Source organism: Rhinatrema bivittatum, unplaced genomic scaffold, assembly GCF_901001135.1.
Source record: "Rhinatrema bivittatum unplaced genomic scaffold, aRhiBiv1.1, whole genome shotgun sequence".
In the NCBI taxonomy this organism is placed as follows: Eukaryota; Metazoa; Chordata; class Amphibia; order Gymnophiona; family Rhinatrematidae; genus Rhinatrema; species Rhinatrema bivittatum.
This window is the reverse complement of record NW_021820959.1, coordinates 102,359-118,532: the sequence shown is the minus strand read 5'-3', so window position 1 is coordinate 118,532 and position 16,174 is coordinate 102,359.

Below are 16,174 nucleotides of genomic sequence, written 5' to 3'. Positions count from 1 at the left end.
AATGAGCTAGGAATATACAGTTGTGTAAACAAATGTTACATCTGAAACAAATGGGTCCTATTTGTTTCATTCTTGGGGGTCTACAAAAAAACTGGGGACCATCCCACAAATGAAACATATCCAATTAGTTTCATTAGTTTCATCCCACATTCATTCCTAAGGGCCACTGAAGTTTAGGGGCCAGAGGAAAAAAAAGGAAGAACAGGTGTACTGTAATGTGCTGTTAGTAAAATTGTTACTATTGTAACTAAAGCAGTCCCAACTTTTATGTTCTGTGGTACTGATATGCTGACATTGAAGATAATCTTCTATGGCCAGGTCCAACAGAAAATAATATTTAAGCATCATTGTCTGAATTATCAGGAAGGCTACTCACCACATAAAATGTTGCAGTCATTTGTTATGGGTTTGACAGTTGCTTGGTTTTGCTTGTTAACTTTACTATCCTTAACATAAGGCATGGGAGTAACCTGCACAGAATGGCAATTACTACTGTTAAAAGACACGAGGGGGTAAACCTGTGCTGAGCAGCAGTTACTGCCTTTGGTGGGACCCTTGGAGGAGAGGTCCATTAACTGCTATTAATCAAGTTTACTTAGGGAATAGCCACTGCTATTAATTGCATCAGTAGCATGGGATCTTCTTGGTGTTTGGGTAATTGCCAGGTTCTTGTGGCCTGGTTTGGCCTCCGTTGGAAACAGGATGCTGGGCTTGATGGACCCTTGGGCTGACCCAGCATGGCAATTTCTTTTGTTCTTATGTTCTTGAGGGTAACCTGCACAGGTGGCAGTTGCTGCTATGGGAAACTTGCTGGGCAGACTGGATGGACCATTTGGTCTTTTTTCTGCCAACAATACTATTTTACTATGTAGCCATGCAGCCCTTCCCTGTAGGCATAGGAACTAGCCCTTCCCTGTGGGTTATGCATGATCTCGTAGTCTTGTCATAGACTGGTAGGCAGTGGGCAGGACTTGTTAATAAATAGACCACAGAGACAGCATATCAGGGTGAAGCATTTTCTAAACAGCCTTTCCCTGTACGTACCCGGATCAGTTCAGACTGCTGGGTTATGTCTCCCTTCCAGCAGGTGGAGTCAGAGAACAAACTGAAAAGGCACCCCCCTGATAACCCAGTGTGCCATCTGCAATCCTTCAGTATTTCTCTGACTCCAGCAGGTGGAAGACAGCATAACCTGCGGTCCTGGTCTTACTAAATTGATTCTTATTTATTCAAGAGTCCTTTTCTTTCTGTACTTTGGTGGCCTAATGACTAGATCAACAGGGTAGTGAGTATAAAAAAAAAAAAAAAAAAAAGATTTTTTTCAGTGTTAGGGATTGTTCTTGCATATGGTACAGTTTGGTAGTTTAGATTCTCCTATTTACTTGCAGTATACCATTTCCTTCTAAAGCAGGCACAGCTGAGCCTTGTGGTCTTTCAGCTTATTTACCTAGAGAATCAGTGGCAGCCCGGTGAGTAGGGGAGATTTACCGGTGGGCCGGTCCCTCTCCCCTACGTGTCAGAGAAGTTTCATTCCTCTGTGTTCAGGGACGTTTCCATTCTCCTGCTCGTTTATTAAAAAAAAAAAAATGAGACAGCCTGCTTCCTTTCCCGGGCCTCCAGAAAGGGTGGATTTCTACCCAGGCAGATTTTTTTTTTCACGGCGCTCTCTGCCATGCCGCGGGGAGTGCAGTGCTCTGCGTGTGGAGAGTTGGCAGCCCGACTCTCCCGCGATGGATTGTGTTTGCGCTGCTTGCCTGGGGGCGAGGGCCCTTCTCAGCTGCCTCTGGCAAGCAGCAGATCTCTCCTACGGTCACGAGGGATTGCCAAACGAGGGCTGGATGTTTTCCTGTCCACCGGCTCCGTCCCCGCGAAGCGTGGGAACGGTGGCCATTTTGAGTGATTCTCACTCAGAGGATCTTCAAGGCTCCGGTGGAGGAGACTTTCCTCCGCCTCCTCGTTTAAGCCCTGTACCGCCCTCCGATAACACATGCGAGCCTCCGCCTTCTCCCCCTTCCTCCTCTCCAATGGAGGGGGCCTTAAAGAGACAGCACCCTTTTTCATCACAATTTGTGCTGCTCTTACATAAAGCTTATATGGAGGCAGAGGCTGACTATTCACAGCAACCTCCACCATCAAAGAGACCCAGGCCTGCTGACCCTCAGGAGGCACCTTAGGCTCCATTATCTAGGCCAGTCCCTGATGCAGGAACGCTGCCAGATCTGTTGGCTGACCCCGCGCCCCAGGACCCTGATCAGGATCCGGGCAATGACGTGGATTCTTCCGCTCCGGTTGAAGGGGATGTTCCACAGTGTGCTTCGACTGTTTAGGAGGAAAGCGCTAGATCCTCTAATTCCCACATGTGCTTACAGAGCTGGATTTACCAGTTCCACAATCAGTGGCGCATTGATACCCGGGGGATCGGGTGTTGTCCGGTCTTCGCGCTCTTCCTAGATCTTTTCCATTCCACCCAAGCCTCTTGCAGCTCATGACTCGGGAATGGGACGTCCCTGAAGCCACTCTTCGCATTAGCAGAGCCATGGAGAAGATTCCTAAGGTAGATTCAGCCATAGCGGCCATTGCCAAGTACACTACCATTCCAGTGATGGGCGGCACTGCCCTCAAAGGTCTGCAAGACAGGAAGCTTGAGATCCTTCTTAAAAGAATTTTTGAAGTGTCGGCTCTCGGGGTTAGGGCAGCCATCTGCAGTAGTTTCATGCAAAGAGCCACCCTTAGATGGATACAGCAGCTGCTTACAGCACAGGAGCTACCCCCGGCAGAGACGGAACAGGCAGACCACCTGGAAGCAGCCGTCTCTTATACGGCGGATGCTCTGTATGATCTCCTGAGGACCTCCTCCCGTGCAATGTCATCCGCGGTGGCAGCAAGGACATTACTTTGGCTGCGCAATTGGTCAGCGGATGCTTCTTCCAAATCTCAATTGGGATCCTTCCCTTTTAAAGGAAAGCTTTTATTTGGAGACGATCTGGAACATCTTATCAAGGATTTGGGAGAGAACAAGGTTTACAAATTGCTGGAGGACAAGCCCAGGTCTACTCATCCTTACAATTCCTATAGGGGTCATTTCCGGGGCCAGCGGTGTTTTCTCTCAGCTAGGGCCCTGCCCTTTCCTTCTCGGCAGGCTCCGTCGAGGTCACAGGCTTGGGCACGTTCCTTTTGAGGCAGGTGGCCTCCCCGAGATGGAACTTCCCAAGGATTCTCCAACACCAAGTTGGCACAATGAGGGTGCGCTGGCCCATTCCTCCGTTCCGGTAATAGGGGGCCGTCTCTCTCTTTTTCGAGAGGAATGGCTCAAGATCACGTCGGATCAATGGGTCTTAGACATTGTAAATCGAGGTTATGCTTTAGATTTTGCTTGCCCACTGCGGGATCTTTTCTTGGTGTCTCTTTGCAGGCCTCGAGTGAAAAGGCAAGTGGTACTCCAGACCCTGGCTCGTTTGAAGGACCTGGGAGCGATCGTTCCAGTCCTGCCGGGAGATTGCAGGACAAGCAGATATTCCATTTACTTTGTAGTTCCCAAAAAGGAGGGCTCATTCTGTCCCATCCTGGACTTGAAGAAGGTCAACAGAGCTCTTCGGGTCCCCGTTTTTGCATGGAAACCTTGAAGTCCATCATTGCGGCCGTACACAAAGGCGAATATTTGGCCTCTTTGGATCTGACAGAGGCTTATCTGCACATCGGCATACAGGAGCATCATCAAAGGTTTGTCCGGTTCATGGTGCTAGGAGAACATTATCAATTTCAAGCACTCCTGTTCGGTCTGGCGACGGCGCTGCGCGTCTCTGTGGAAAGAGGGGATTCTGGCTTATCCCTATTTGGACGACTGGCTCATTCGGGCGAAGTCACAACACCTCTGCGAACAGGCAGTTCAGTTGGTGTTACTGCGGCTTCAGTCACTCGGCTGGGTGGTCAACTTTCCCAAGAGTCAGCTGATTCCGTCGCAAGAGTTAGAATTTCTAGGAGCCCGATTCGACATGGTGGTGGGCAAGGTTTTCCTTCCCGTGCAGAGAATGGCCAAGCTGATGTCTCAGGTTTGGCGGCTGCTGGCCCTCCCATTGCCCAGTGTTTTGGACTACTTACAGGTTCTTGGTTCTATGGCTTCTACTCTGGAGTTGGTCCCATGGGCGTTCGCTCATTTGAGGCCTTTGCAGAGGGCATTACTTTCCCGCTGGGATCCCAAGTCCAAGGAGTTTCACCTTTGCTTGTCTCTCCTGGATCAAGCCAGAAGCAGTCTCCAGTGGTGGCTAGTACTGGAGCACTTACAGCAGGGGATGGATTTGGAGAATCCACAGTGGCTGATTGTGACAACGGATGCCAACCTTTCCGGTTGTGGGGCAGTTTGTCAGTCGCGCTCCGCTCAAGGTCAGTGGTCGGTTCCAGAGTCAAAGTGGTCCATCAATCATTTGGAAATCAGAGCGGTTCATCTGGCACTGCGCAGCTTTCTTCCCCTCGTCCACCATCAGTCAGTGAGGGTCCTCTCGGACAACCACGGTGGCCTACATCAACCGGCAAGGAGGAACACGGAGTCGGCTGGTGGCCATCAAAGCAGACAAGCTTATGGTATGGGCGGAGCGCAATTTGCGTTGTCTGGCAGTGTCTCACATAGCCGGGGTCAACAACGTCCAAGCAGACTTTCTCAGTCGTCAGCAGCTAGACCCGATGAGTGGGAACTGTCTGAGGAAGTGATGCAGCTCTTGATCCGGCAGTGGGGTGCTTCCCACATGGACTTGATGGTGACACGATTGAACGCAAAAGTGGTATGGTTCTTCAGCCACAGAACGGAGCACGGAGCAAAAGGGGTAGATGATCTAGTCCTTCCCTGGCCCAGCGACATGTTTCTCTATGTGTTCCCTCCTTGGCCACTCTGGAGCTACGAGAACCACCGGTCCCCCAGAGGGGGACCGGTGGTTCTCGTAGCTCCAGAGTGGCCACGGAGACCGTGGTTCGTGGACCTCAACTTGGCGGTCGAAGGTCCCTTACGTCTCGGGCACCTTCCAAACCATCTCCGTCAGGGTCCAGTATTTTTGGTTCGCTTCTGTCTAGCGGCTTGGCTTATAAGAGGTGACAGCTGAGAAAAAAAGGTTATCCTGAGGTGGTGATTTCTACTTTGCTTCGCTCTCGTAAGACTTCCACGGCGCTTACCTATGTGCGGGTTTGGAAGGTCTTTTATTCCTGGTGTAGCGGTTTCCAGGTGTCCCTGAGAAGGGCAACAGTAGTTCACATTCTCGCGTTCTTACAGGAAGGCCTGAAGAAAGGTTTGGCATATAGTTCGCTGCGTGTTCAGGTGGCGGCCTTAGGCTGCTTGCGAGGCAAGGTGGACTGTACTTCCCTTGCTGGACATCTGGATGTGGCACATTTTCTGAAGGGAGCCAAACATTTGAATACTCCGGTATGACCGGTCTGCCCTTCGTGGAGTTTGAACTTGGTTCTGCCGGCGCTATGTGACATGCCCTTTGAGTCTCTTAAGCAGGCCACGTTGAAGGATTTGACACTTAAAGCAGTATTTCTCGTGGCTATTTGTTCGGCGAGACGGATATCAAAGATTCAGGCATTGTCCTGTCGGGAGCCGTTTATGCAGTTTTCAAGCTCAGGAGTTTTGCTTCGAACGGTGCTGTCCTTCCTTCCAAAGGTGGTGTCGGCTTTTCATTTGAATCAGTCTGTGGAGTTGCCGGCCTTTTCAGATTTGGATCACGATTCTCCTCAAGCTCAGGAGTTGAGAAAATTGGACGTTCTTCGGGTACTTCTCAGATACTTGGAAGTGACTAATGCCTTTCGGTTGTCAGACCATCTTTTTGTTTTATGGAGTGGCCCTAAAAAGGGGCAGAATGCGTCCAAGGCTACTATTGCCCGATGGTTAAAAGAATCCATTGCATCGGTGTACATATGTAAGGGCCGTCCGGTACCTGATGGTCTTAAGGTTCACTCTATCAGATCTCAGGCGGCATCTTGGGTGGAGAGTCAAAATGTTTCTCCTCAGGAGATTTGCCGAGTGATGACTTGAAAATCTTTGCACACCTTTGCTAGGCATTATCGCTTGGACATTCGGGCTCCAGATACCGATTGTTTTGGTAGCGGAGTGCTCCGAGCGCGACTTACCGGGTCCCACCCAGTTAAGGCGGATTGGGTACATCCCAGCAGTCTGGACTGATCTGGGTATGTAGAGGGAAAGGAAAATCGGTTCTTACCTGCTAATTTTCGTTCCTGTAGTACCACGGATCAGTCCAGACGCCCGCCCAGGTAGTCCGGTAAGTCCGTTCATTTTTCTTTCCATTTATTCCTGCACAGGACATTGGATGATAAGAAGCTCTAGCCTAGTCAGTGAGCAATGGAAAAATCTACACTTCTTGCGAGTACATAATTCAACAAGTTGGGACCATTGGTTATTAGTTTTCTTGGTCTAGTCATTGGCTGTTATATTGTTAAATTTGTTTTTCATTCCGGTTTTTCATTCCGAAACTCTAGCAGACTTACATTGGTTACCCATCGAATACAGGATAAAATACAAGGCCTTATGCACCATACACAAACTAATATATGATAAAGAAGCAGACTGGCTAAACACAGCCTTACGAGTACACGTTCCACAAAAAAAACCTCCGCTCAGCAAACAAAGCACTACTAACAATCCCTTCAGTAAAGTCAGCAAAATTAACCCAAGTGAGAGAAAGGGCTTTATCCTTGGCTGGGCCCATACTATGGAACACGATGCCCCCTGAACTCAGATTACAGAATAATCTCAAAACTTTTAAGAAAAATTTAAAAACATGGCTCTTTAAAAAAGCCTTCACTAAAGAGTGTGGAGGGTAGAGAATGAAAGTACAGGGTAATGCAGATGAGAATGAATTTACTCAATCCTACATTTAAGAAGTAATATCTCAAAGAGATAGTAACTCAATAATATACCTGGACTTGACCAACATTACTCAAATAATGATTTTATTTATGAAATTGTAACCGAACTTTATTGGCACCTGTTAGAATGTACGATATCCTACATTTACTTACCTTAGTCTATGTGCCTATTTGTAAACCGTTGCGATGGTATATAACTTAGCGACGGTATAGAAAAGTTTTTAAATAAATAAATATTGTTTATACTGAAGGATCGCAGATGGCACACTGGGTTATCAGGGGGTGCCTTTTCAGTTTGTTCTCTGACTCCACCTGCTGGAAGGGAGACATAACCCAGCAGTCTGGACTGATCCGTGTTACTACAAGAACGAAAATTAGCAGGTAAGAACCAATTTTCCTATAGCTGCTCTATGGATTCAATGATGTTGATCCTGCACTCTGGGCATGTGCAGGAAGGAGTACGTACTGTGCAATTCCTCTGAGACTTTGTTCTGGAAGGAGGTTGTATATTCGAGCTGAGCAAATTGCTTAATTAAAAATCTTTTTAGCTGCTTGCTGCTACAGTTCTGCTGCACTATTCTCACCCTCTAAGGGGCCGATGCAATATGCGCTCAGCCGAATCAGTGCTAGGCAGCCAGCATCTGTGGCAGTTTCCTACTGATTTTTTTCCTCTGGGGGAGGGTGCAGGCAGGGTCTATGTGTGGGTGGGAGAGAATGGGAAGAGTTGAAGCAGGCCAGCAGTGCCAGTACACAGTGGGTTGTTTTTTCTGGGTGAGCACTGTTGCTCCATTCCAATCAAGTGAAGTGAGACTGGGACAGCATACCAGGCAGGTTACCAGTGTGAGTGTATTTTGTTTTGTGCAGCCTGTGTGCAGAGCATTCTCAGCTGACACTGTGTGTGTGTGTGTGTGTGTGTGTGTGTGTGTGTGTGTGGGTGTGTGTGTGTGTGTGTGTGTGTGTCATACTCAGTGTGTACATAGTAACACAGTCAGTTACAAATTCCCAGTAAGCAGTGGTAAGTTCCATTATCTCTGGAAAGGGCAAAGACCGAGAAAAAATGTTCTTGGCAGGGCAGGCACTACAACAGGGAGTCTCACAATTAAATTGAAAAGGGACTATTTCAAATCCAAAATAGGAGAGGCAGGCAGCTCCAGCCAGAAGAAATTGAAATTTGGAGAGGATGTGGCAACCCCACCTGTTTATCTCCCTTTTGTTTTGAAGGTGAGGGAAAGGGTGGCAGAGCAGGACAGACAGTAGCAGGGCACAGGCAGGAGAGGCTGCAGAAGTGCAAGACCCAAAACCCGCAGCATGCACTTCCTTTGTTACTGCAGTCAAAGTAGTGCTATCAGTTCTGTGCACCTGATCCTTCTGAAGATGAACTGTGTGAACTATATGGGACTCCCTGAAGAAGAAATTACAGAGCTATTGACTGAAGAAAGTTTTAGAGGATTAGTTACTAGCATCTTAGCATCCACTTCAGCGATGGACCAAGGAAACTAGTGAGGATGGTGAGGATGACCTATCATTAAAATCATCCATTGTACCTGAAGACTGGAGGGTGGCCAATGTAACCCCAATATTTAAAAAGGGCTCCAGGGGTGATCCAGGAAACTACAGACCGGTTAGCCTGACTTCAGTGCCAGGGAAAATAGTGGAAAGTGTTCAAACATCAAAATCACAGAACATATAGAAAGACATGGTTTAATGGAACAAAGTCAGCATGGCTTTACCCAAGGCAAGTCTTGCCTCACAAATCTGCTTCACTTTTTTGAAGGAGTTAATAAACATGTGGATAAAGGTGAACCGGTAGATATAGTATACTTGGATTTTCAGAAGGCGTTTGACAAAGTTCCTCATGAGAGGCTTTTAGGAAAAGTAAAAAGTAATGGGATAGGTGGCGATGTCCTTTCATGGATTGCAAACTGGCTAAAAGACAGGAAACAGAGAGTAGGATTAAATGGGCAATTTTCTCAGTGGAAGGGAGTGGGCAGTGGAGTGCCTCAGGGATCTGTATTGGGACCCTTACTTTTCAATATATTTATAAATAATCTGGAAAGAAATACGACGAGTGAGATAATCAAATTTGCAGATAATACAAAATTGTTCAGAGTAGTTAAATCGTAAGCAGATTGTGATAAATTGCAGGAAGACCTTGTGAGACTGGAAAATTGGGCATCGAAATGGCAGATGAAATTTAATGTGGATAAGTGCAAGGTGATGCATATAGGGAAAAATAACCCATGCTATAATTACACAATTTATTTATTTATTTAAATGATTTATATACCGGAGGTTCCTGTATAATATACATATCACCCCGGTTCACAAGGAACAGTAACTGTCGCTACATTTAGCGGTTTACATAGAACAGAATAAGAATAAAACAGGAGTTTTTACATTGAACAAAATAAAGTAAACAAGTTTTTTACATTGCACAAATTAATCGAAGTAGGTTACTTTTAATGTTAGGTTACAATGTTACAATGTTAGGTTCCATATTAGGTGCTACTACCCAAGAAAGAGATCTAGGCTTCATAGTGACTAACACATTGAAATCGTCGGTTCAGTGTGCTGCGGCAGTCAAAAAAGCAAACAGAATGTTGGGAATTATTAGAAAGGGAATGGTGAATAAAACGGAAAATGTCATAATGCCTCTGTATCGCTCCTTGGTGAGACCACACCTTGATTACTGTGTACAGTTCTGGTCACCGCATCTCAAAAAAGATATAATTGCGATGGAGAAGGTACAGAGAAGGGTAACCAAAATGATAAGGGGAATGGAACAGCTCCCCTATGAGGAAAGACTAAAGAGGTCAGGACTTTTCAGCTTGGAGAAGAGATGGCTGAGGGGGGATATGATAGAGGTGTTTAAAATCATGAGAGGTCTAGAACGGGTAGATGTGAATTGGTTATTTACTCTTTCGAATAATAGAAAGACTAGGGGGCACTCCATTAAGTTAGCAAGTAGCACATTTAAAACTAATCAGAGAAAGTTCTTTTTCACTCAACGCACAATTAAACTCTGGAATTTGTTGCCAGAGGATGTGGTTAGTGCAGTTAGTATAGCTGTGTTTAAAAAAGGATTGGATAAGTTCTTGGAGGAGAAGTCCATTACCTGCTATTAATTGAGTTGACTTAGTAAATAGCCACTACTATTACTAGCAATGGTAACATGGAATAGACTTAGTTTTTGCGTATTTGCCAGGTTCTTATGGCCTGGATTGGCCACTGTTGGAAACAGGATGCTGGGCTTGATGGACCCTTGGTCTGACCCAATATGGCATGTTCTTATGAACAGGCAGTGCAGATAGAGAGTGCGACAGATTCTCCGGGCATTGTTCTCAGGCTCCACTCTCTACCTCAACTCCAGTGCCAGCATTCACCTCCAAGGATATAGAGAAGGGACTGCAAAAGAACTCCAGGATGTGAAGGCACTACAAAGTCAGGGAGGACCCATGTCTGGCTCAGAGTATTTACTATGCCAAGAATATAAACCGAGGCAAGCAAGTGTGGCATCTTACAAATGTTGGCAACTGGGGAGGGTGGCAGTAGTAGCCAGGGGGACTCCCTTCTTCTAGTCACAGGAAAGTGGTTGAAAAGGGTAAGACCGTTGCTCACAGTTATCCAACGCCCTCAGCCCCTTCCAGCAGTCAGGTGGCAGGCCAGCAGCCCCCCCCCCCCCTGCTATGTGTCCGACGTAATAACAACCCACTATGTAGGAAATGTGGAGTTGTATGGTAGCACTGTCCTGGGGTAGGAGGTAAGCAGCATCAAAAATTGCAATGAGTAGCATTGGAGTAATGATTGTCCTTGAAGACCCAACCCCTACAGATAGTGGAGAATGTGTGATTTACAAAGTACCCTCCAGAACCACCAATTATGGCACTGGAAGATCCAGTGCTCTAATTGTATCCAAGCACTGCTGGCAGAAGGGAGTAACGTGCACTTCACCGGTGACATCTGGACCTCCACAAGTGCTACAGACTCTTATCTCTCCCTGATAGCACTCAGATGGGACCTGGTGGATGCAGAGGCAGGCAGCAGCTTTAGCAAGGCTGGAGCATCAGGGGGGCAGGTGGTCTTTGCTGCACAACCAGTCAATGGATGAGTCCCATACCTCGGCTGGTATTCTGTCAGCCAGAAGAGAGATGCTGGAGGCTAGACAGCTAAACCAGAGGGCTAGGAGTTTAAATGCAGGTTTCTATGTCACCGACAATGGCACAAATATAGTTATCAAAAATTCACAAAAGAGAGGGAAAAGGATCAATGTCCAATATCAATCTCAAACCCACTTAATTGGCAAATGACAATATCATAAACAGTCTTTGCTTTAAAAGTTTTACATCTGCAGCCTCTCGCCTCACAATGGGCCGCAAGCTTCAATCAGCTTGTAAAGCAGAGTGTAATTCCTTTTTAATCATTTATTGTCATATTGCCTAACCCTAATCCGAACTTTATTCAAAAAAATAACTTATCACTAAACTTCATTCAAAACACCCCTAAGAAAGGTATACCAGTATGAAAAACTTTATACTTCTCACTTTTCACTCTATTTTAACCATAAATCTTCTATAAAAGAATACTTAGCCAAGTCAACGTGAAATGTAGATCAAATTATTCCCGACATGAATCACGTTTCGATTGTAAAACAATCTTCTTCAGGGGATCATTTCACAGTGCTCGTTGCTTGACACAGCCAATATTCTTCAATATCCTTAAAAACAGACAAAAAAGAATTAAAAGTGCATCTAACCTTATTCCTGCCTAAGTAACCACAGTTTATCCATTTTATCTATCCAAAAATTATCCACACAACTCTCATACTCAACAGAAAAACTTAAGTTTTTCTGTTGAGTATGAGAGTTGTGTGGATAATTGTGTGGATAGTTGTGTGGATAATTGTGTGGAAAAATTATCCACACAACTCTCATACTCAACAGAAAAACTTAAGTTTTTCTGTTGAGTATGAGAGTTGTGTGGATAATTGTGTGGATAGTTGTGTGGATAATTGTGTGGAAAAATTATCCACACAACTCTCATACTCAAGTTTTTCTGTTGAGTATGAGAGTTGTGTGGATAATTTTTCCACACAATTATCCACACAACTATCCACACAATTATCCACACAACTCTCATACTCAACAGAAAAACTTAAGTTTTTCTGTTGAGTATGAGAGTTGTGTGGATAATTTTTGGATAGATAAAATGGATAAACTGTGGTTACTTAGGCAGGAATAAGGTTAGATGCACTTTTAATTCTTTTTTGTCTGTTTTTAAGGATATTGAAGAATATTGGCTGTGTCAAGCAACGAGCACTGTGAAATGATCCCCTGAAGAAGATTGTTTTACAATCGAAACGTGATTCATGTCGGGAATAATTTGATCTACATTTCACGTTGACTTGGCTAAGTATTCTTTTATAGAAGATTTATGGTTAAAATAGAGTGAAAAGTGAGAAGTATAAAGTTTTTCATACTGGTATACCTTTCTTAGGGGTGTTTTGAATGAAGTTTAGTGATAAGTTATTTTTTTGAATAAAGTTCGGATTAGGGTTAGGCAATATGACAATAAGTGATTAAAAAGGAATTACACTCTGCTTTACAAGCTGATTGAAGCTTGCGGCCCATTGTGAGGCGAGAGGCTGCAGATGTAAAACTTTTAAAGCAAAGACTGTTTATGATATTGTCATTTGCCAATTAAGTGGGTTTGAGATTGATATTGGACATTGATCCTTTTCCCTCTCTTTTGTGAATTTTTGATTATATTAGAGAGGTGTTCTGCTTCGTTGGTCACAAATATAGTTATGCAAGGCATGGTGGAGGCTTTCAGAGTATCTGATGTTTGGCACACAGTCTGCAACTGACAGTGAAAGATGCCAAAGGGCCGGAGTCCAAGGACCATGAGAATGAATACTAACCAGAGCTTTTTAAAGAAGAGCAAGAAAATAGCAGGGCACTTCCATAGAAGTGTAACAGTGGGGGCAGCTTCTCTGCGAAAAGCAGGAGGGATTTGGGATGCCTCACAAGCAACTCATTGTCAATGTTGGCACTCCTGGCATTCAACCTACATGATGCTAAAGAAGTTCGTGGAGCAGCAGGAAATAGGGATGAGTGTGAATTGCTCCCTGGAACATCTTGTTTGGGCACTCATGAGACAGCTGGTAGAAATCCTGAAGCCTTTCAAGGGTGCCACAGAGAACATGAGTTCCAGAAGCACCACCATGGTTGGTGTCAACCCTATAGTACATTTTCTGGAAGAAAAGTCGGAGGGCTTCTTGCATCAGGATAAGAGAATGGAAGCAGCGGTGTTGCAGTTTGTAGCATCAGGTGCCAGAGAGACTGAAACCTCTGACTGAGAACAATGTATACAAGCTTGCAACACTACTTGATCCCTGGGTGAAAGAGAATCTTGCCCCCCCCCCCCCCAGTCCCAGGGTCTCACAGACATAAAGGAAATGCTGGAATGGAAAGTCTGTCAGGAGGAGCATCAGAGACATGGGCAAAGTAGGGATTAGGCACAGAATAAAACAGTAGCCACCTCAGTGAGTAGTGCAAACAGGGGCATCATCCAGACAGCTAGCACTTCCTTCTCTGAAAAATGCCAAAGCCACATTGCCCGCAAAGAACCATCTTTCCTGGTACAGGCCAGAGCTAAAGCAACTGGCAAGAAGAAAGACTCTCGTGCCATCCAGGCCAAGGAAAGTTTAGCAGAAAGGTCTGTGATCTGCTTTCTCACAGAGCCCAGAGAAGACATAGATACAGATGCACTGGCACATTGGCCTTACAAGTCCACCATCTGCCTAGACCTAGTAAAAGTGGCACTAGCATGCCCAGTGAACATGTCTTTCAATAAGAGAACCATATAGTATCTACTCTCACAATAACATAGTCTCACTAATAATTTGCATATTACAATTTCTTTTATTCAAATACAAACTCTACCACATTATAAACATTTCTATTACAATATAAATATATGTAAACATCACAAACAAATGATACTTCAATTTGTGGACATGCCAGAACACAATTCAACACACAATTGTTTTTAAAATCTCTATGCCCACATTCATCCTTCCCCCATTCACACATCCTCAAATACTACCCCACCTCCCACATAAAAATTATATACCTCAACAATCTCTGTCTTTTGCCTCTAATTACTTCTAGTTAGTTTGCTACTTTCCTGTATAAATTATACCCCTAGATTTATCATCAATTATCTCATATTTATACGTCTCACTTCTACATTATGTGTTGATCCCGTAGTTTGTGTATACACTACTCCCCCGTCGTTCCCTCACTTCTAGTTTATGTTGATCCCGTAGCTGATATCAGCTAATCAGAAGTGAGGGAACGACGGGATCAACACATAATGTAGAAGTGAGACGTATAAATATGAGATAATTGATGATAAATCTAGGGGTGGCTTTGCTGCCACTCTGCCACTCTACCTGCCTGCTATGTCCCAGATATACAACCCCAGGGGTATGACTGTTACTTCTCTGCCAGTTCCTACCTACCTGTCATTCCCCTAATACCACCATAGGTGACTTGCTGGTGCATACCTAACTGCCATAATCCTTATACTACCATAGGGGGCTTGCTGGCACATGCCTACCCACCATACCCCTAATTCTACTACCTGGTGCTTGCTGTCTCAAGCCAACCTGCCATATTTCTAATTCTATCATAGGGGACTTGCTGTGCCATGACTTTTATTCCTTCATAGAAGACTTGCTGGCATATACCTACCTGCAATATCTCCAATAACTATTAAAGAGATGCTGGAGGGAGTGTCACCACCACTCAGGAGTCTACCATTCAAACTTAATCACTCCTCAGTAAGCACATCTTGACTAAACTCACTACATTATGTAACCCACTCATAACAAAAAAATTCATACCTCAAACAAAATTAAAAACCCTCTAATATACATTTATCTATACATACCTCTTCAGCCACCTTGCAACTGCACTCACAAACTGGCATTATGTTACCTAGCCAACTTGTGCATGCCTCTATTACTATCATGTTCCAAGACACATCTTTGAATATCACTCACCCATGATATAACACACCATTACTACAGACTGAAATAGCTCTCAAACACACATATATTATGACAAATAACAAATGTGTTAGCATATCTCTTAAGGCTCCTCGCTACAACACTCACAATCCAGTGTCTTGCCCAGCCCACTAACTTTAGCATCATTTGCTGCCATATTCCAGGTCACATGATCCATTCTGGCCAATCACCAATGAAACACAAGAGATTCAAGCTTTAATTTAATTTACACCAACATCCTTACCCTCGCAATGCACATGATCGATTTTATCAAAACAATGAAAAATGGATAAAGAAAACAGGAACATTTGGGGAGGGCAAAGTTTTAGTCCAAATGGCATAATATCATCTCTTAATGATTACCCCAAAAATAAACCATGGCCCATTTGGCTCACCAAACCCTTATAATACCACCAACTTAAAAAGGTATCTGGAGGTATACAGTATCTAATTCTCTAAAACCCTCCCTTAAACACACCCCATACCTCACTAAGCATTATTAGATTATCTAAAAATAACATGGGGATCTAAATTACCTACAGGAAAGGCATCCATTCAATCTCTGCATTCAATCTGCGTGGTTGCCACTGATAGATTAAATTTTGTTCATGTTCACTCCGAAGTTTAGATATAGCTTCACCATGCTTCAATTTGACTTGAGAAATTACAAAAAAAAAAAAAACTAATATTATCAACAGAATGGCCCCTTTGGAGCAAATGTTGTTACTTGCCAGGTTCTTATGGCCTGGATTGGCCACTGGTGGAAACAGGATGCTGGGCTTAATGGACCCTTGGTCTGACCCAGTATGGCATTTTCTTATGTTCTTATGTTCTAAAGGTGTTTGTACCTTAAATGTACGTACACAAGATTTATGTTCAACAATTCATGAATGTATCATGAATTTCGTCTGCCCAATGTATACTTTATTGCATAGACAGACTATTGCATATATTATGTGCTGGAATGCACAATCAAAATGCCCTTGAATAACAAAAGACTTATGTAAAGAAGGATGAGAGAACTAATACTGTCCACATATATATTGGCCCATAAGTTATGTAGGTATATTTGGTATTTGCATAGAAAAAGAAGTTAACCTCTGTCTTAAGTTCTTATCTCTTTTGAAAGCAAAATCAGGTGCTTCATAAAATATCTTGTGCACAGATAAAATCAGTCAGTTTTTTTTAAATAAGATGCTTAATGTTGGTCGATCATACTGAATATGGTAATGT